The following is a 23225-nucleotide window of genomic DNA, read 5'->3' as shown; positions in this document are numbered from 1 at the left end:
AATAAAATACCTTGGATTACAAAAGAAATCAATTATATTTATCACGTGAAACCAGAAATTTAAAAGATATAACATAAAAGCTTACCGAGAAGCTAGTAGCTTGCCAGTCCTAAGCAGGTCTAAACTCCCAACTCAATTCACAACTTGACATTTGTCAAAGGTTCAAGTATTCCCTGGATGTGCTGGTGGAAGGGAGGGATCATTCCTCCTTCCCAATATCACTGTTACAAAGTGGTACATTTTATGACACAGCACTGGTAAAGGCAACTGTCACTATCTGGCCTATTGTCTGGTGAACTCCAGAGGCTGAAAGTCGCTAGGGTCCTTTCAGATGTCCCCAACATTATCTGATGCTGCCCCGTGGCTTGGAACATCATAAACTCCACTCTGTGTGTCAGGTGAAGTGGTTCTTGCTGGCGGTTTCTAGGCTACCCGCTCCAAACTGCAAATGCTCAGAGTCAGGGAGACTGATAGAGAGTAGGGGATTTTCCAAACTGAAGGGCAGCACAACCCCTGCCTGGCAAGCTGCCCTGTCCGTGTAGTCTCTCTCTGGTCAGCTTCTCTACTACGATCACCATAAAGTGTGCAGTCTCTTGGTTTTACCAAGTAGTTGATAGCCATGTTGGTAGCTGTAATCTCTTTATGTTAATCCCCCAAGGCTGCACAAACCACAGACATTTTCTCCTTTTGGCACCTTTGGGTTGGGAAAAATACATGGGCATGGGCAAGGAATAGCCAAGGTGGCTATTGTTCAGAGCTCTGTAACTACAGAGCATTATATAAATGCAAGTTTTTGTTAGCAGTTTCTTTATGATCCTTTAGACCCAGTCAATGTCTCTCTTCTATATACTTAGTACCTTCAAGGGACCTTTGATTTATAGAGTAGAGATACTTGTTTCTACCACCACCTTACTATAAGGGGGTAAGGGAAGGGAATAAGCACTTAGTGCTTTCTATGTGACAGGTACTATGTCAATCACTTTACAAATATTATCTAATCTGATTCTCATAAAAATCTTGGAGGTAGTTGCTGTCATTATCCTCATTTTACAGTTGAGGAAACTGAGGCAAATAGAGGTCAAGTGATTTGCCCAGGGTCACATAGCTACTAAGTGTCTGAGGCCAGATATAAATTCAGGTCTTCTGGAACCCCGGAAGTGTACCCAGAGTGTCATCAGCTGCCTCAGAAAAATATGAGACAAGGTTCTTAGCTGATAGGATGGGGAAAAAGGGAGCCAAGGAAGGTTAAGGAGGAACAAAATTTGGAAAAGCCACTGTGGTGACGGGATAGCATATTGATTAGGGAGATATAAAAGTATTGCTGTGCCACAGCGTAGACTTAGTTAGGATTATGTGACACAAATTTGTAGTGGACCCAGTTAGCACTATTTCATGATTTTTAGGAGATCCATTCAGGAACATATATAGGAGCAAAGGCAAGGGACGATGGGAGTGGTCCCAGGCTAAGTCTTGTTAGGACAAGGTCTTCAAAATGATAAGGGGTTGAGGAACTCAAGATAAGATGACATTGTGGTTCACCAGTAACTCAAGATGGGAAAGGGAAGAGAGAGTAGCTAATACAGGGGAGGTGGTCTGGTAAAAATTAAGAAGTGGTGAGGTTAGAGATCATTGTGGATGAACAACAGGGTTAGAGCATACAAGGCAGAGAGGTAGGACAACAACAGATTAAGACAGATAAAGGAATTTCATGGTTCATGAATGTGAAAGTGGAACATTTGTGGGTGACGGCAAGATCAAGGGTATGACCATCCCTGTGTATAGCTGAAGTGGGGTGGAGATATAAGTTATGGGAAATGAATAAATTGAGAAATTGGGAGGTAAGGGAGAATGAAGGCAGGAGTTGGGGAAGAGAGAAAGATTGCAAATTAGGTACTGAAATCATTAAGAAAGGAAGGAAGGAAGGAAGGAAGGAAGGAAGGAAAGAAGGAAGGAAGGAACGAAGGAAGGAAAGAAGGAGAGAGTCCTAGAGGATAGTAAACAGTAGCCACCTACAGTCTTGATTATGTAATTAATATGTATTGTATGAACTTCTAAGGAGAAGAGGTTATACCAAGTGATGGGGATAGCCCAAAAAAGGTAATAGGGAACAAGGCATATTCCAACTTCCCCAATACACACACATACACACACACACACACACACACACACACACACACACACACATGCACACCCCCATGCAATTCTGTACTCTCCATTTTTAGGCTATCTTCTAGAAGCAATTTTATTTCATTTAATATTAGTCCAATACCCAAAACATTTCAAGCTTGGAAAGACAGATGTCTTAACTGGCATAATTCCCTAACCCCTGTGATGTGATTCTGCTCCAAAATGATTTCAGGTAACATTTAGATTACTTAAGAAGAAAATCACAACATGTAAAAATAGTTTGTATTAAAATTTCAGAATTTGTTGAGTAATCAAGTTAGTATTACATTCCTGACTTCTTCCCTTTGATATATCAGCATCTTTTCTCAATGGAGCAGGGTGAGTCCTCTTTCTAATCCCTTCAAGTGGATGGGTAAAGAGGAGACTGCCCTTAAGAGTCAATAATCCAATCACATCAGGGATGGGGAGGCACTGATTGAAACAAGAAAACAGTTATTCTTTGCTAAAATGTTAGGTACTTCCTTTAGCTATTTCCCTAAGAAAAGCTCTTTTGTCCTTGACCCACCTTTCCCAGCAGCTCGTCTAGGAGTCTGGAAAGGACTTTTTAGAGCAGAGAAATATTATTTCTTAATATTTCTAGAAAAATTATAAAGGTTTTTAGTATGCTCCCACATCTGAAACCATCCCTTTCATCATTTCTTGATGCAATGTAGTAATTCCTTACATTCATATACCATAATTTATTCAGCCATTCCCCAACTGATGGGTATCCCAGTAGTTTCAAGTTCCTTGCTACTACAAGAAGAGCTGCTATAAATATTTTTATATGTATAAATTTTTTCTTATCTTTCTTTGATTTCTTTTGGTTATAGGCCTAGTAGTAGCATTGCTGAGTTAATCAATCAATAAACATTTATTAAGCATCTACTATGTGCCAGGCACTATGCTAAGTTCTGGGGGTACAAAGCGAGGCAAAAGACAGCCCCTGCCCTCAAGGAGCTTACAGTCTAATGAGGGATGCAAAGTTTAATAACATTATGAACACAGTTCCAAATTGTTCTCCAGAATGACAGGACCAACTCCATCAATGGTGTATTAGGCAACCTCCCTCATTTTAAAGATGAGAAAATCGAAGCCCAGAAAACTTAACATTCCTAAGATTACATAATTAATTAATGACAGAATGAAGTCTAGTGCCTAGATTGCTTGATTTCTAGTCAAATTCTCTTCCCACTAAGACTGTTCCTCTTTCCATATGATAGTTGTTCAGATATTTGAAGACAGCTGTGACATGCCCCTTTAGACTATCCACACCCCCCCACATACCCCCCCAATGGTTGCCATGTCCCAGTGTCTTTTTTTCCGAACACGTTATTTTTTTTTGTCAGTTTTTGTAGTATAATGGTAAGACCCCTGGATCATGTGTCAGAGAACCTGGGTTCCAAAAGTCACCTTAGTAACCACATTGACCCATGTGACCTTGGTAAGTCACTGACCTTCCTTGGCCGTCAATCTTTCATCTGTAAAATAAAGGGGTTATAAAAAGGCCTCTGAAGTAACTTCTAGCTCTCCATCTATGAGCCAGTGAACTAAAAACACTATTCTAGATAAGCTCTGCCCATCAGAGTATAGAGTCTTACTATTACCATCTTTGATGTTAACGTAGCCTAAGCTTGCATTAGCTTTTTTTTTTTTTAAACATCTGTGTCATACTGTTGACTCATATTGACATATGGTAAGCTAAAAAGCCCAGGTATTTTTCTTCCATCCTGGCACTTGTACAATTGATTTTTTTTTTAAACCAAAATGCAAGACTGTGCAATTAGCCCTGTAAAATTGCATCTTGTTGGTTTCAGCCCATCATTCTAGCCAGTCAAGATAATTTTGAATGTAGTTTCTATAATCCATCATATTAAATATCTCTCATGGCTTTGTGTCATCTGCAAATTTAATTAGTTGCCTTCTATGTCTTAATCCAAGTCTTTGATAAAAATATTGACTTCAACAGGCCCAAACAGTACACTAGAGATTTTCCTTCATGTTCAGATCAATCCTACGATCTTTTAGGTAATCAAGGCTGAGCTGACTGGGTAAGCATGAAACTGTGCTGATTGGATCCACTGTAAGTTCACAACTGTCCTTTTATTCTTCTCTGATTGACTTCCTATCATGCTCCCCACGGTGGCTGCTTTAAATCTCCAATTTTTGCCCTTCCTAAATTCCACTTCCAACACATCCCCTCCCCCATCTCTTTTACTTAGATAACTGAGACCATCAATCCTGAGCTCCCTCAACTACATCTCCTTCACATCTCAAGATATCTTTCTATCTTCACTGATACACTCTTACTCCTCTATAGTGTCAGAGGATTAAGTGGTTCCTGATCTTCTTAGCTGTTTGTCCCTTCCCCTCTCCTATTATCTTCCATCTACTCTCTATATATTTCTATATACCTAATTATTTACGTGTTTCCTCCATTTGAATGTATGCTCCTGGGCAGCATAGAAAGTTTTTACTTTGATTAATGGAGGGACTCAGGAACTGGTGCGACCTGCCAAGCTGATGGAATCCCCAAAGAAAGAAACTGGACATCCTGCTTCCAGAATGAATGGGCGTGCTCTCTGTTTTGGAATATGTGCAGATATTCTGTAATTGGTTTCAGTCTGCTAACCATGCGATGGTGATGAGGAGCTTTTTTGATTGATTATAGAACTGAAACTGGGGTACATTCAAAAGATACTCATCAGCCAAAGTGAACTGGCCCTCATTTCTGCCTGGCTCTTTTCAAGGGAGGGGGCAAGCCCAAAACACTCACTGAGGAAAGAGGCCTCAGGTCTTTATCTCCCTACTAGGCTCAAGGAGCCTGTGAGCTTGTTTCTGTCTGTGTTGTGCTTGTCTGTTCCCCTGCTTTTAGGTGAAAGAGAGGAGAGGTGGCTATTACTCCGTGAACCTTGAAATGTTAGGGGAGCCAGTTGCTAGAAGTCTGAGAGCTGGATCCATGCCAGGATTTGCCAGAAGCCAAAAGGTAAGGATGGAATACCAAGCAACCTGTCAACTCAATCCACAATAGCAGAGCTGTGAATTCCTTCATCGTTGGCAGTGCTGTATTTGGAAGTGAACTTGGTGGACTGTATACTGTGCAGAAACTACTTTAAGCGTGAACCTCCTCTCCACTGAGAGATCCCGGGTGCTATAGTGGAGGGTGTATCTCCTAGAAGGGCATTTGTCCATCTTTTCTTGCTATATCTTTGAAGTATTTTAAAAGCAACTCGCCAGGGGCAGCTAGGTGGCACAGTGGATAGAGCACCGGCCCTGAAGTCAGGAGGACCTGAGTTCAAATCCGGCCTCAGACCAAACACTTGACACTTTACTGGTTGTGTGACTCTGGGCAAGTCACTTAACCCCAATTGCCTAAAAAAAAAAACCAAAACCCCCCCCAAAACAAAAAAAAACCTAAACAAAAACAAAAGCAACTTGCCAGTTGGTTAAATGGAACTGGGGCACTGATTACTGGCAACTGACATCGGGAAAATCACACTGGAATGGGGGCTTAATTTAATAGAATAGAGTAGACAGCCCCTCAGTGGTGATGTAGCCAGCCTCACTGAGAGAGCCCAGAATCTTACTTTCTTTGAGTCTCAAGTGCTTAGCATAGTGTCTGACACATAGTACCCACTTAGTAAATGATTGTTGATTAAGAGTAGTACCCTCCTCCCAGCTTGTTCTCTTGGTCAAATTGCACATCAACTTTCAGACATTACTTGAACAATAACCTCCCCCTGCTTCTTCATACTTAATCTTCTCTGTTCATTGGTTATTTTCCTTTTGCCTACAAACATCCTCATGCTTTCTCTGTCCTAGAACAAAACAAAACAACATTTCTGGCAGATAGATGGTGCCATGGTAGGAGTGCCGGGCCTGGAGATGGAAAAATTTGCATTCAAATCCAGCCTCAGACATTTACTAAGCTGTGTTACCCTGGACAAGTCACTTAACCCTCTTTGCCTCAGTCCCTCATTTGTAAAAATGAACTGGAGAAGGAAATGGTAAACCTCTCCAGTATCTTTGCCAAGAAAACCCCAAAAAAGGTCATGAAGAGTCAGACATGACTGAAATGATGCAAGAATAACAACAATAACAACATTATTCCTTTTAAACCCCTCCAACATCTTTTCTCCCTTTCACAACTGAACTCCCAGACAGAGTTGTCTATAATACTCTCACTTCATTTCTACACTCCTCACATACTCTTCAGACCCTCGTGATCTGATTTCCAGGCTCATCACTCTCTTGAACCTGCTTTCTCCAAGGTCACTCATATAACCTCTTAGATGCCTAATTTAATAACTTTTATGCAGATGATTCACAAATCTATATCTAGGGGCAGCTAGGTGGTGCAGTGGATAGAGCACCAGCCCTGGAGGCAGGAGAATCTGAGCACAAATCTAGTCTCAGACATTTACTAACTGTGTGACCCTGGGCAAGGCACTTAACCCCAATTGCCTCCCCTACCCCCCAAAAAACCGGCAACAAATCTATATCTATCTGGTCATAGTCTTTACCTTAAGTTCTGTTCTTACATTTCTAAATGTCTGTCCCACATAGCCACCAGAATGTCCCACCAGTAACTCAAATATAAGGGCAGAGGACTAGGGCCCATCCTGTGATTTCATTGGTATAGGGAATTCATAGATGAGGAAATCCTCTACCAATGCAGGTTACCACCTTCTCTGCCATTTACAATCTTTGAGAGTTGTCCAGGCTAGTGCACTGAGAAGTTGTGATCCCACAGCAGGTACCTATCAATGGTAGCATTTGAACTCAGATCTTTTTGGCTCTAAGGATGGTTTTCTATCTGCTACAACATGCTGTTTCTGATACATGTAACAGAGGTCTAGCCAATAAGAGCTCCATGCTCAGAGCATATACTCTGTTTGCTGCCAGCCAATGTGGGAGAGTCCAAGGGAGCTTGCTTTTGGAAAGGTGTTATGTCATGTAATGGAAGGGCCTTGATCCTCCATTGGGAGCATGTGCAGACATTCTGTAACCAATTCTAGTCTGCTGACCATGTGGTGTAATGAGACAGACTGTCGATTAGCTTCTGGGTCAGAACTGGGGTACATTCAAATGCCACTAACTATCCAGAGTGAGACCTGCTCTCCATCTTTTCATGCCTAATTGGCATTTAAGAAAGGAAGATGAGCTGCAGTGAATCATTGGACCAGGAAGGGCCCTTGGGCCCCCTCCCCTCTGGAACTAGCATGAAATTGAGATCCCATGGCTCTCTATAGAGATAGAAACCACAGCAAGGCCACGGGCTCTCAATGATTTTATCCCTTTAATCTCTTTATGATTTTATGTGAAGGAGAATTGGAGATTACTACAACCTTGTGAATTTCAAAAGGTTAGGATATGACAAGAAGTTAGAGGAGTATAGTCCATATCAGGATTTACTAAGCATGGGTGATATAATAATGACTCATTCACTGGCTATGCCACATTTGGGAGTAAGCCTGGTGGGTGCTATGTAGAAACTGCTGTAAGTTGGACCCTACTCTTCCCAGGGACTGAAGTGGTATAGGAAGGAAGGAAACAAATATATATTAAGGACTTACCATGTGCCAGGCACTATGCTAAGTCCTTTACAAATATTATCTCATCTGATCCTCACAATAATGGGCATTTTATAGTTGAGGAAACAGAAGCAGGTAGGCTTAAAGTGATTTGCCCAGGGTCACACAGCCAGCAAGTATCTAAGGCTGGATTTGAACTCAGATGTTCCTGGCTCCAGGCCCAGTACTTTATGAATTTTACCACCTAGCTACCTGTATAAGGTAGATGTCACTCTGGGTGTTGAGAAGAAATGTTTGTGTTTATTTGCTCACTAGTATTTTCAGCAAATATCTCTTTATAGAACTTAATTGATATTTATCGGTTTAATAATACTGGGGCACAAATCACTAGTAGTTATCCATGGGGAGAGAACACCAGAATGGGAGCTTAAACCAATAGCAGAATAGAAAGACTCCCATGAGGAATCCAGGGTACCTTTGGAATCCTGAGGGGAAGAAATAGCTAGAATTGCCCTGGATTAGTTAGCCCAGAGTGTCACTACGTACAAAATGAGCTCTCAGTTCCTCCCCCCCAACACTTCCTTCTCCCAACTTTGTTATTTATTTATTTATTTTGGGATGGCACCACCACCTTCAGTCATGAGGGTGAAAGCATTAATACTTCATTTGTAAAACAAAGGTGTCCTAAGGTTCCATTTGTCTCTGAATCCTGTGATCCTCTCCTTTTTTAGCCTTCCCTCTCCTCCTTAGCCCACATTCAATAATGATTGGAGTTCTGTATTCACAATAACTCACATATCCTTCTTCTCCTTCCCACTTACACAGCCATTATTCTAATTTAGGCGTTTATCATTTCTGATCTTTAAGACTATAATAACCTCCTAACTAATCTCCTTGCCTACAGTCTTTCCCCTTTTTAATTACCCTTTATATAACTGCTGAGATAATATTCCTAATCCACAGATTTGACCCTGTCTCTCCTCTGTTTTTCTCTTGTAACCTTCAGTGGCTTCCTATTGCGTATATGATAAAATAATAAAATATTAATAATAAACAATAAAACAATTTTATTAATACAATGACATATGATATATTATCAATATATACTAATAAAAGAATACTTTAAAAATAATACTTGAACAATATAAAATAATAGAAGCATCTAGATGGCACAGTGGATAGCGTGCTGGACCCAGGGTCAGGAAGATCAAAGTTCAAATAAAGTCATAGACACTTACTGTGTGACCCTGGGCAAGTCACTTTAACCTCTATTTGCCTCAGTTTCCTTAACTGTAAAATTAGAATAATAATAGCACCTACCTTGTTGGGTTATGTACATTCTTTTTTAGATGTCTTCCTTGCCGCTGTATCTCAAAGAGATCATAAAAATGGGAAATGGACCCACATAAACAAAAATATTTATAGCAGCTCTTTTTGTGGTGGCAAAGAATTGGAAGTTGAGGGGATGCCCATTAATTGGGGAATGGCTGAACAAGTTTTGGTATATGAATGTAATGGAATACTATTGTGCTATAAGAAATGATGAGCAGGCTGACCTCAGAAAAATCTGGAAAGATCTGTATGGACTAATGTTGAGTATAGTGAGCAGAACCAGGAGAAAGTTGTAACACACATTAACAGCCATGTGATGATTAACTTTGAGAAACTTAACCCTTCTCAACAATGCAAGGACCTAAGACATCTCCAAAAGTCTCATGATAGAAAATGTTATCCATATCCAGAGAAAGAACTGTGAAGTTAGAATGAAGATCTAAGCACACTGTTCGCTCTTTTTTTTCTTTTCTGTTTTGTTTTGTTTCCTCTTTCTGGTGGTTCCTCCTATTGGTTCTAATTCTTCCTTACAACATGACTAATGTGAAAATATGTTTAATAGGAATGTATACGTATAGCCTACATCAGATTGCGAGCTGACTTGGGGAGGGAGGGAGAAGGGAGGGGGAGAAAATTTAAAACTCAAAAGCTTATGGAAGTGATTGTTGAAACTAAAAATAAATTAATAAAAAAAAATCACACATACACACACACACTAGTGATGTCTTCCTTGCTCTCTCCTATCGCCTACATATATCTCCTTTGTGATAAAGATTTAAGAAGAAAAGAGAAAAAGAAAGTTCAATAAAACCAACCAATGCATCTACTGTGCCTGATAGTATATGAAATATTCCACACCTGTGGTTCCTCAAATCTGGGAGGAAGGCACAATTTCCAAACTCTTACTCAGGGCCAAGCTTAATTATTATAATTATATAATGTTCAGTTAAAATTTTTTTTTGCTTCTATCATTATACTTATTTTATATATTGCTTCCCTGTTTTTTTTTAAACTTCCTTCAATTCATATTAATCTTCTCATGCTTCATTAAATTCTTCCTATCCATTGTTTCTTCCCAGCAATATTCCATTACATGCATGTAATGTAATTTGTCAAGTCATTGCCTCAATAATAGATACCTATTTTGTTTCTAGTGAAGACCCATTACTGGGTAAAAGGCAAGATCAGGCACATTTGGAAGTCACCAAAGGTCTCCAGATTATGGGCCATAGTTTGGGTGTCTCATGTCTAGGGACTTTGCTGGAAAAATCAGTTTTGGTCCCAGCAGTTCAAGTTCTAATGATATGGGCAACCTCCTTTTCCTGCTCCCCCCACAACAAAAACCTGATTGAATTTATATGGCTGGTTACTTTCAAAATGATTGGTTAATATCTATCTTTCTGGCTAAATGCAAATGATTGTTTTCTCCAATAGCCAGTTGAATTTAACTAGATCTCTCCCCTTAGAATGCCTGTATGTATAGACAGATACAGTTTCAGGTATAACTCCACTTACTGCCTAGTCTTCTGGGAGATTCATGAGGTAAAATGGGAATAGATGTAATTGGTTAGGTTGTATTGTGATTAACCTATGACATTGATCAATCAATTAAGCAATTGATCAATCAATCTAAACTCTTAAGTATCTATGTGCTAATCACTGTGTTAAACTTGGGGGGGGTACAGGGACAAAAATGAAATAATATTTGTCCTCAAGGAACTTATATTCTATTAGGGACACAACATGCATGTGTGTAAGTGTGTACAGAGTAAATATAAGGTAATTTTAGAGTGAGAATACCAACAGCTGGGCAGATAAGGAGAGGCTTTGTGTAAAATGTGGTGCTTGAGCCAAAATTTTTTTTTAATTTTGATATTTTATTTTTCCCAATTACATGTAAAAACAATTTTTAACCTTCATTTTTTTTTTAAATTTTGAGTTCCAAATTCTCTCCCACCCTCCTTCCTCTCCCCTGTCATTAAGAAGGCAAGCAATTTGATATTGGCAATACATGTACAGTCATGAAAAACATATTTCCATATCAGTCATGTTGTGAAAGAAAACAAAGAAAAAACCCAAGAAAAATAAATAAAACAATAGTTTGATATGATCTGCATTCAGTTTCCATCAGTTCTTTGTCTAGAGATGAATAGCATTTTTCATCATAGGTCCTTCAGAATTGTCTTGGATCTTTGCATCACTGGGAATAGCTAAATCATTCACAACTGATTACCATACAATATTGTTGTTACTGTGTACACTGTTCTCCTGGTTCTGCTCATTTTACTTTGTATCAGTTCACATTTTTTTTTTTTGGTGAGGCAATTGGGGTTAAGTGATTTGCCCAGGGTCACATGGCTAATGAGTGTTATATGTCTGAGGCAGATTTGAACTCGGTTCCTTCTGACTCCAGTGCTCTATCCACTGTGCCATCTAGCTGCCCCAGCTAATCATTTCTTATAGCACAATAGTATTCCTTCACAATTATATACCACAATTAGTTCAGCCATTCCCCAAATGATAAGCATCCTCTCAATGTCTAATTCCTTCCCACCACAAAAAGAGCTGCTATAAATATTTTTATACTTATGGAGTCTTTTCCTTTTTTATTATTTCTTGGGGATACAGACCTTGTAGTGGTATTGCTGGACCAAATGTTTTACACAATTTTGTAGCATTTTGGGCATAGTTCTAAATTGCTTTCTAGAATGGTTAGATCAGTTTGCAACTCCATCAATAGTGCATTAGTGTTCCAATTTTTCCATACCCCCTCTAACATTTGTAATTTCCCTTTTCTGTCACATTAGCCAATCTGAAAGATGTGAGGTGGTACCTCAGAATTGTTTTGATTTGCATTTCTTGAATCAATAATGATTTAGAACATTATTTTCGTGACTATTGATAGCTTTAATTTCTTCATCTGAAAACTGTCTGTTCATATTCTTTGACCATTTATCAATTGAGGAATGACTTATATTCTTATAAATTTGACTCAGTTCTCTATATATTTGAGAGATAAGGCCTTAATCAGAGAAATTTACTACAACCCCTCCCCCCAACAGTTTCCTGCTTTCCTTCTAATATTGGCTGCATTAGTTTTGTTTGTGCAAACCCTTTTTAATTTAATGCAATCAAAATGAACCATTTTATATCTCATTGTGCTCTCTATCTCTTATTTGGTCCTAAATTCTTCTCTTCTCTATAGATCTGACAGATAAATTATTCCATGCTTCCGTAATTTGCTTATGATATCACCGTTTATGTCTAAATCATATATCCATTTTGACCATATCTTGGTATATGGTGTGAGATGTTGACCTATACCTAATTTCTGTCAAGGTTCTTTCCATTTTCCCAGTAATTTTTGTGAAATAGTGAGTTCTTATCTCCAAAGCTCAGATCTTTGGGTTTATCAGATTATAGTAGTTTTTTACTACTGTGCATTATGTACCTAAGCTATCCACTTATCTACCACTATTTTTTCTTAACCAGTACCATATTGTCTTGATCATTACTCTCAAGACAAGTTTTTAAGGAAACAAAGGATTCTAAGAGGCAGAGGTTAAGCGGGAGTACATTCTAGGCATGGGTTGCAACCAGTTCAAAGGCATGGAGATGGGAGATTGTGTGAAGAACAGTAAGAAGGCCAGTTTGGTTGGATTGTAGGGTACATAAAAACCATATAATAAGGTTGAAAAGGTAGGTGGAGGCCAAGTTGTGAGGGGATTTATGTAGCAAACAAAGGAATTTCTAAGGAGTTGGTGATGCAGTGTATAGAGTGTTAGACTCAGACTCAGGTAGACCTGAATTTGAATCCTACCTCAGACACTTAGTAGCTGTATGACCCTGGGCAAGTCACTTAACCTCTCTGTGCCTTAATTTCCTCATATGTAGAATGAAAGAGTTGGTCTCTAGAGTTCCTTTCAGCTCTAAATCTGTGATACTGCAATCCAAGTGGCAATAGGGAGACACTGGAGTTTATTGAGTAGGGGAGTGGTGCAGTCAGACTTGCACTTTAGGAAAATGACTTTGTCAGCTGTATGGAGGATAGACTGAAAGGGGAGACACCTGAAGAATTAGGAGGCTATTAAAGTAGTGCAGGAGAAAGGTGACAAATAGAGAGAAAGGGACAGATGCAAGGGATATCATGGAGGTGGAAACAATGTTTGGCAACTGATTGGTTATGGGAGTAGCCTGAAGGAGAGAGGACTTGACAGTGAGTGAGGTTGAGAACCTTAGTGCCAGAAGAGATGGTGGTGGCCTCAGGAGAAATAGAGGGGAGGAATTATTCTAGGGAAGGAGCCCACCTTCCTCATCATACCAATCCCATCAATGTTTATTAAGTATCTACTATGTGCCAGGCTCTGTGCTAAGTGCTGGGGATATAATTAACAAAAAGATAGTCCATACCCTCGAGAAGCTTATGATCTAATAGGGGGAGACAACACACAAAAGGAGGCATGAAAGCAGAGGGGAACATTGTAGGGGATGGGATAACAGGACCCAGTGTGGAGATGATAGTTGCTGCCAAAATTGGGGTGGGGGGAGGGAAGTTCAGGAGCCCTGAGGGTGATAGTCCCCTTCTTCACACACACATACCACAGACACCAGTCCTGCTTCTAGCCCAGTCTCACAGCCATTTTCTGGGGAGGCAATTCCTGTGGACAAGGAGGCCAACCATCCCCACCAAATGTCACTTACAGGGCAAGCAAGCTAGCCAAGGTGAAGCAACAAGTCACTTTGAGGGAGAGATAGGAGTAGTGTTCACCACACAGGTCAAACCGCCACCATTTTGACTACCATATCCCTTAAGATCCTGATGGAGACAGTCCAGGAACCTGAACACAAGAGCCTTTGGAATAGCCATTCCAGCCTAGTATCAAATGATTTAATACCAAAAACTGATATGATTTTATCAATGGAAATGATATTAAAAAGGAATTACTATATGATATGCTGCTGTACCCTACGGACCATGGGAACTTTCCCAATGATTTAACAGCTGAAACCTTCCTTATACATTGTCTCTCTCACTAGAATATGAGTTCCTTGAGATCAGAGACTGCCTTACTTTTCTGTTTGTATTCCCAGCACTTAACACAGTGCTTTGTACATAGTAAGAGCTTAATAAACACTTTGTTCATTCATTCACTTAAGTATTTGGAGTTTCATAAAATGTAATGCAAAGCAAGAGAAGAGAATCATCAAGAAACAGTTATCTTGGGCTGTTCTGCACTTTGAGCTAAAGGTGGCACCAGTATATTTTACAGAGCAGTCTCTGCTCAGTGGGAAACTCTGGCTCTGATATTTTTATTCCTCCCTTTTTTTTCTTTTACCACCCGCTCCCCAAAGACACATACAGGCATATACATATAGATCCAAATTGGCCCATGTGATTTAAATCATCCTGGGCAGCTCTGCTTTTATGTGAAATTAGCATACCAGGCTGTTTTTTTATTCTGGAAAGATAAATAAAATCCTACTCATTTCATCCATCCAGCCGGGCTTACTGTCTCCCATAACTGCTTCGATATTAGGGGAAATAAAACAAATAGGGCCATTTACAACATGAGGCCAGCTCTGGGTGTTAATCTTTCGGGGAGTCAAGCATCAGGGTTATGGTGATGACTTCAGCATAGGCTCGGTTAGTTATTTTTAATCCAGTGACAAGAGCATGGTGGAGTCTTAGGGTGTCTGAAGGATGGAGCTCACACTGTGCCCCATCTGGGTGCCTGCTATTAATTTATTACTCAGTTCCCAAAGCTTAATTCTGGAATTTAACACAGGACTGACCTGACTATTTCTCTTCCTTTCACTAGAAAGGGTATTTGAAATGGGCATCTCTGGATTCCTTGTGTTGGCAGGAACTAGGTAAATGCTCTGATTATAATTAGAGAATAAGAGGAAAATGGCAATATTGCAGAACCAAGGGCTCTCTCTTGGGTGGAAACTATTTGGTTGTAGGTACTGCCCGCCTAATTCTCACCTTCACTATCTTTTGGCAGTCAGTCCCCAAGAAAATTTCAATCTCACAGCAATACAAGTTTTACACAAAGATAAGGGCACTATCAGGCCATTTTTCTTTTCATTGCAGTTTACATTTTCTTGGGCTCTATAAATCCTATTGCATTTATTAAACACTTGGGCTGGAAGCCCGGCTTCTCTGAAAAGTTACATATTAGGATCTCTAAGATACTAACAATAAGAGTTAGTAAGAGTTGTGATTGATTCTAAGTTGCCTTCCACCAGGGTGAGGAGGGCACCAACAGCCTCAGAGGTCCGAAATATTAAGGAATTGACACAGATTCACCTTGTTATATATACTTAAAAAGAGAGCTACACATCATAGAGATCTGTAGGTTCACCAATATCTAACATTATCTAGTCCTTTAAGGTTGTTACAGCTATTTACATATATTTCTATCCTCACAAAAACCAAGTGAAGCAAGTATTATTATCTCTATTTTTACAGATGAGGAAAACCAAGAAAGGTTAAGGGACTTGATGAAAATCTAGAGCTAGATTTGTGTCCAGAAAGTGTCTGAGGCTAGATTTGAACTCATGTTTTTCTGAGTCCAAGACCAATGAAAGGTTGATCCATTACGACACCTAGACGTCATATTTTTGGTCTATTATCATATAAATGTGAATGTCTATTCTATTTGATGTTAAGTTCACAATAAAAATAAAGTAAAACAAAACATAAGGTAATCTTTAAAGATTCACTAATAATAATAATAATAAGTAACATTTATATAGTGCTTAGTATGTGCCAGGTTATGCTAAGCACTTACCAATATCTCATTTGATCCTCATAGCAACCCTTGGAAAAAGGTGCTATTAGCCCCATTTCACAGATAAGGAAACTGAGGCAAATAGAGGGTAAGTGACTTACCCATGGTCACACAGCTAGCAAATATCTGAAGCTGGGTTTGAACTCAGTCTAATCCCTTCTTATTACAGGCTTAGAGAATTGATGAAGGGCTGCTCAGCTGGGTGAGAATATATCTGAATTGTCAAAAACAGCTGTGTGCATAGTGGGTGTCACTTAAGCTCTGTTTGCCCTAATTCACTGAAGGAAATGGCAAAGTACTCCCATATTTTTGCCAATAAAACCCCACAGACAGATGGTCCATGGGGTGACTGAATGACTGAACAATAACACCTATTAGGAGAAGGAGAATTCAGTGTGATTATTGGCAAGAGAAGAGGATCATGCATGTAGCATAGGTGCTGGGAGGACCATTGCCAAGAAGCTCCCATTCTAATGGGGGACACAACACGAGGCAGCTGGTGGTACAGTGGGTAGAGTGTTGGGCCTGGAGTCAGGAAGACCAGCTCAAATCTGGGCTTGGACACTTACTGGTTAATGGACCTTAGACAACTCTGTCTCAGTTTCACCATCTCTAAGATGGGGATGATAATGGCATCTATCTACCTGTTGTGAGGATCAAATGAGATAATATTTGCAAAGTGCTTAGCACAGCACCTAGCATATAGCAGTTGTTTAATAAATGCTCATTCCATTCCACGCTAATAGTCTGTTAACTCTGTCAGAAAAGGAAATGAGGAGAGTTTGTCATGACTGGTTTTTGATGGCCCCATGCTGGTTCTTTGTGTTTATTGCTTACTTTTCTAGATGTTTGCATAACTTTAATAATGCATTCTAGAATTTTATCAGAAGTAAGAGCCTCAGCTCATTCTGAACATTCTTGCAGGACAATGCCATGATTTTCTATTCCTCTTCTGCTAATTGCCTTTACTTTCATCTTCTGTACTGTCTTTTTTAAAATCCAGGAGTTCCTGGGGACATCTACATCTGTGTTTATAGACAATCTCTGTTGTCACTCAATAAGTATTTGTTAAGTACCTACTATGTGCTCAGCACTGTGCCAGGGGCTGGGAATACAAATCAAAAAGTGAGATAATCCTTGTCTTTTAGGAACTTACAATATGTGCATAGATAAGTAAACACAGAATATATGCCTGTAGAGAGGTATCAAAAACTAAACAGGGCTTTTAAGGGAATGGGGGGAACCCAGAGTGCATTATTTTCTTTTTTTTTAAATTTTTATTAATTTATTTTTAGTTTTTGACATTCACTTTCATAAGCTTTTGAGTTTTAAATTTTCTCCCTCTCCCTCCCCACCCCCCTTTCCAAGACAGCATGCAATCTGATATAGACTCTACATATACATTCCTATTAAAGATATTTACAACATTAGTCATGTTGTAAAGAAGAATTAGAACCAATAGGAGGAACCACAAGAAAGAAGAAACAAGACACAACAGAAGGAGAAAAAGAGCAAATAGTATGCTTCGATTTGTATTATAACTCCATAGTTCTTTCTCTGGATGTGGATAGCACATCATGAGACTTTAGGAGATGTCCTAGATCCTTTCTGAGAAGGGCTAAGTCTATCAAAGTTAGTGTGTATTATTTTCAATGATTATAATGGAAATAACAAAGAGGGAACTTACGTTTTTTGTAATTAAGTTTTTACCAGCCTAACTAGATTGGAACAAACTACTACATTACTACTGCAAACTACTACTACACCCTACTACAAAGGGTGATGATTGTGTTTGAGAATATGTGATATGTGTCACTGTGGGAGAGGAGAAGAACTTGATTCATTTGGTCCTATAAAAAACCTTTGATTTATTCCTTCATGAGATGGTATGGCCAAATAAAATTTTACACCTGGTGATGAACCTGTTTTTCTACTTCATTGGAATTACTTCTCTTTGGGTTTTCAAAATTTCATTCTTGAGAGTTTTCCATTCATTCTGAGATGAAAGGTACTTTAATAGACTCCTGGATTTTTTCCTGGACCTTTTGAAATATTTTTTATCAGGAATTCTAAGTTGGAAGGGCCACAAGGTTCTCATCATTTCCATCCCAACAACTAGTTTCCTCATGTTAGTGAGGGTCCCCTTCAGAGGTTCATATACCTCTTGTAGGAAGAAATCATCTTTAAGGCAAATCAAGAAATTTTTAAACACTGTGCTTTAGACAGAGAGAGCTACAGACAATTGAAGTCCTTAATCACAACTGTATCATATCCTCATGCCAGGTTTATGATTGCTTTCTTAGATTCCTCATTCATTTCCACTGGTCTTTACTCTGATGTTCTTCAAGATGGTTCCCCCATCTCCTCATTCCCCAGACTCTTGTTTTCCTTAGATGACTGTAATTCCTAATATAAAATGCTTTCCACTGCCCCCCATCCCACTTTGTTTACCTTCAAGCGTATCTAATCCAACCTCTTTATTTTTTAGAGTTGGTCCTAAGAAAACATATTGTAGTTTGTTGCCAGGCCAGTAAAATCCCAAAGGCCTTTGATCTTAGTAGGATTTGTCTGAGTTTTTGGTCCCCTTGGCAGGGCTTTCAAGAATGCCATTATAATCCAATAAAAACAAATTATAGGAATATAAATCCAATAAATCCCAGATATAGGATTATAAAGATAAAAAAAAGAACAAAGGAAGAATGAGTTTCTGAGAGTAAGAATAGGTAACATTCTAGAATTGATTCCTCAATAGGAATCCTTAAGCCAATTAGATATTTAAGAGGACAGCACTAGGTCATTGAACTATATTGTCTAAAATAATGTTAAATGTCTAATGCATCTATGTTGTTGTTAGTCATATCCGTTGTGTCCAACTCTTTGTGACCCCATTTGGGGATTTCTAGGCAAATATATTGGAGTGGATTTGCCATTTCCTTCTCTAGCTCATTTTATAGATGAGGAAACTGAGGCAAACAGGGCTAAGTGACTTGCCCAGTAACTTAAAACTAGTAACTGTCTGAGGCCAGATTTGAACTGGGGAAGATAAGTCTTCCTGACTCTGGACTGAGCACTCTATGTACTGAGACACCTAGCTGCCCCAATGCATCAATAGGTACACTTTAGACTCATGACCTTAGGATAAGAGCTGGAAATGACCTTAAGTGTCTTCTAGTTCAGTTTCTTCATTAGAAGGATAAGGAACCTGACAATCAGTTTAAGGGATTTACCTAAGGCCACATAGTTAGTAAGGTGCAGGGCCAAAAATTAAAATCCAAGACCTCTGATTTCAGTGATCTTTTTATTACATCATTATTACCAATGTCTGTAGTACTGTAAAAGCTCCATCTCAGAACTGTAGCTCTGGGTTTATGTGGAGTTCAATAGAGAGAGTTTCTGATAAATCACTCTCTTCTGTTCTTGTCACTACCTAGATTTCCCTCAGGAAAGAACAATATTTATTTGGTTTATTTTCCCCTTACCCAAGTCTTCTCCTGGGAATATCAAGCTATAGCTTGTGTTTAGGTCTCTATAGAAAAGATAAAAGGCCCTCAGCTTTTGTGCAAATATGCAGGATAACAAGTCTCAGATTATAGGCCAGACTTTATCCCGCCTAGAAGTAAACACAAAGGACTCACATCTACACCCAGAAACAGCCAAGACAATTCTCCTCCAAACTGGCCTCCTCTCTGTTCTTCACACAGGACGCTCTATTGGCTATCCCACAGCTATGTGGCACAGTAGACAGAGCAGGGGACCTGCAGTTAGCAACACTTGAATTAATCTCACCTTTGACACTTAGCAGTTGTGTGTGACCCTATGTATGTCACTTAACCTCTGTCTGTCTCAGTTTCTTCTTCCATAAAATGAGGATAATAATAGTTGCGAGGACCAAATGAGATAATAATGCTTTGTAAACCCTAAAGTGGTATATAAATGCTAGTTGTCATCACCATCATCATCATCATCATTATTAATAACCAGACCCATAACAATGGTGAGGCAAATTCAAAGCTGGGAGTCACAGAAAAAAGTATAAAATGTGCATGTACTATCCCAAGTACACAAGAGAGAGCAATTTTATATTCTTGCCTCAGATGCAAAATTAGCTAGTTACAGCACTGGTATTAGCAAGGAAATTGTGCAATAATAGTTGCACGGGCAGTGGTACAAAAGGTAGGCTTATAGAGAGAGAATCTGACAATTCCAAATCTGTTCATGCCAAATTGTTGCTAAATGTTACCAGATGATGATGTACCAAACTATCTATCATATCCATTCATTTTTCATATTTATAACTGATTGGCTGAGTTGACAGTAACTATACTATTTGTTTCTCTTAGTCTTTTTGTTCACAAATAATGAACACAATGGGAATAACCCCCATTAATTAACATGACTATAAGGCACTTAACCAATCTAAAGTACCATATAGTTGCTTATTTGTGACTAAAAGAGGCTGAAAAAAAAAAGAATGATCATGATGTCCAAAAATACCATGTTAAAGTTAGTATGGCTCTTACTTGACTAAGTTCTTATCTAGGAACTTCAATAACTGAGAGTGATTTTTCTAGAAATATGTTTTCCTCTTCTTCCTCAACAAACAAACCATAGATCACAAAGTTTCTGTGAATGCAGCTGGTCTTCTCCTCAGAGATCCTGAAGAGAGAGCTCACCATGTGCCAGCCCCTAAGGTGGCAGTGCTGTGCCATCTGTTAGTCCCAGACTCAATGAGGCAGAGCCAGGCTCCCAAAGAAAACACATGAACTTATAATGGGGCTGAGCTCCCTTCTGGAGCATGGTAGAAGAATGGGGGAAAAAATCCTTAAGGCTGATGTGATGGACTTAACTAAAAGAGCTCCAATCGCCTTCTAAAACCCTTTTGCAACCCATTGACTAGAGTCTGAAATTTCCAGTAATCAGGATTCTCTTCTTTGTATTTTGTGGGACCAACCCATAAAATGCAATTGTTTCTGGGAGAGGTAACACTTTCAGTTACTTAGACTTTAGCAAGAAAGAAGGATCAGCTGGTAGTATTTTTTTTTTTGTGGGGTGGGGTGAGGTGAGGGTGGGGATAAAAACAGAGGGAATTCATTGACTCAGGTGGAAATGAAGGTATTTTGAGGGGAGTATAGAAAGGGAGGTGGTGCCAAAGACAAATATTGTGATTTTTCTTGGGACTAGGACTGACCCTGTCTCAGTTGAGTATAGAGGAAAGAATACTGGATTTGGAGTCAAAACAACCTGAGTTCAAATCCTGATTCTGCCTGTGTGACATTGGAAAAGTCACTCAACTTCTCTCAATCTGTGTCCTAATCTATAAAATGAGGTAGCTGGATGCCAAGGCCTTTGAGGTTGCTTCTAGCTGTAGACTTATGATACTATAATCCAAGAGATTATTGATTATTATCCCCACCATGATTAGTTCAAGATGAGAGGAGTCAAGAGCCTTAAACTTTCTGCTTGTAGCATTGCAGAATACCTAGCTGAGAAAACTGATGAGTGATTAAGAGTAATCAATAAGATCTCAGATAGAAACCCTCTTGGAAAAACAGAGAATGGTGCAATTAGAACGTAGTTAGACTTAGTGAAATGTCAACCAGGGTTGTTGGAAGACCAGAGGCAAAGGGGCATGATTGGAGGTAAGAAAGAGTCCATAATAGAGCACTGGACCTGGAGTCAGGAAGACTTGAGGCTAAATCTGGCCTCAGACGCTTACCGTATGGGTGACTCTGGGTAAGTCACTTAACCTCTGTCTCCCTCAGTTTCCTTATTTTAAAATAGGGATAATAATACCATCTCCTTCCAGAATTTTTTACAGATAAGGAAACTGAAGGAGGGAAAGAGGGAGGGGGAGAGGGAAAGAGGGAGGGGGAGAAGGAGAGAGAGGGAGACAGAGGGGGGGGGGGGGGAGATTGATTTAATAACTTGCTTATCTCACAGCTGTGTCTGAGGCAGGATTCAAACTTAGATCTTCCTAACTCCAAGTCCAGTGCTATCCACTATGCCTCTTGGCTGCCATTCCCCTCCTCCCTGTAGATATGTAGGGGCTTGTGGGAGTGGAATATTGTATATGCTGTCAGATGCAGTTTTTTGTGGTCAGTTTTGCTTAACTGTTTTTCTTTGTTTTAAAGGAGGGAACATTATGATGAGATGGAGAGGGCTGTATACTGAGAAATTGTCGTGTAAAAAGAAAAGTTACCAGTAAAACAAACAAGATGTTTAGTTTCATAGGATTTCCTCCCAAGAAAATGAGGTTCTTTTATGGTGGCAACTTGCTAGTCACGGCCCCTCCCCCCATGTCAGCCTTACTGAAAACTGCTCCATTGCGGCCTTAGATTATAACTCTTAGAGGAAAGAAACTGTTTAACTCACTTCCTCTAAACTTCAAGATCAAGCACTAAGTATAGAGGCCTATCATAATTTACTTAAATTTGTGCTTCCAAATCCAGGCTATAACATGGACTGGTAAAATAGCTAAATTTTATGCCCCTAGTGACTCCATCCTGGAGCGTCAAGTGGTCTAGGGACAAGGACCAGGAACCACGGAGAAGCAGGACACAGGGAGAGAGTGGAAATCTTTGTGAAGTTCATGGGTTTTAATAATAAGGACAGAAAACACTTTTCAGATGCAGGAAAATATGCCCAGGACTAGTGTTAGCCTGTGGCCTTCTACTTGAGGAAAACTGCCTTAGATGACTATTAATGACAAGCAGCAGGCCTAGTCAAAATATTGAAAGTTGGAGCCCAGCTTTGCTTCTCCTCTCCCCTTATTAGACTTCAGGGACTCACTTACCTCACGTTCTCCTTAATCTTTGTTCTCCCTCAGCAAAACCTGTTCTCAGGAAAGGATCTGATAATTTCATTTGCATTAAAACATAACTGGAAAGGTTAATGAAAAAACAATGTCACATAACAGAGTCATCCTTCTCTACCTGTCCTCTTATTCAGCTGAAGCAACAGGTTAGGGACAATCCAGACTTGAATCCAACATCCCTGTAACACCCTTTGAAGACTAATCTTTGCTATTCTTTTGTTACCAATTACTAACCCTGTTTTAATGTGCTTCCACCTCCTATTTCTCTCCCTATCCCTGTATTAATCACTGGTCACTTTGCAGCAAACTGTTCCCCATCTCCTATTCTCTCATCTCTGTCTTCCTCAATGCTATCCTACTCATGTCCCTCTCCAAACCTACCCACCCCTTCCATTGTGCCCTCTGAAATTTTCATTCCACAGTGAACAGTTTTCCCATCATCCTGGACCTCTTCCCTTCCAATTCCTTCCATCTACTAGCCCTCACTGATGTCTCACTCCTCTCTAATGACACTGTCTGTATCCCCGGACATCCTCTTTAGGACTTATTATACATTTTCCCTTGCCACTGCACTTCAACGACTCT

Source organism: Vombatus ursinus, unplaced genomic scaffold (assembly GCF_900497805.2).
Source record: "Vombatus ursinus unplaced genomic scaffold, bare-nosed wombat genome assembly UNPS02014798.1, whole genome shotgun sequence".
NCBI lineage: Eukaryota > Metazoa > Chordata > Mammalia > Diprotodontia > Vombatidae > Vombatus > Vombatus ursinus.
The sequence above is the reverse complement of the archived record's forward strand: the minus strand, read 5'-3'. Positions refer to the sequence as shown.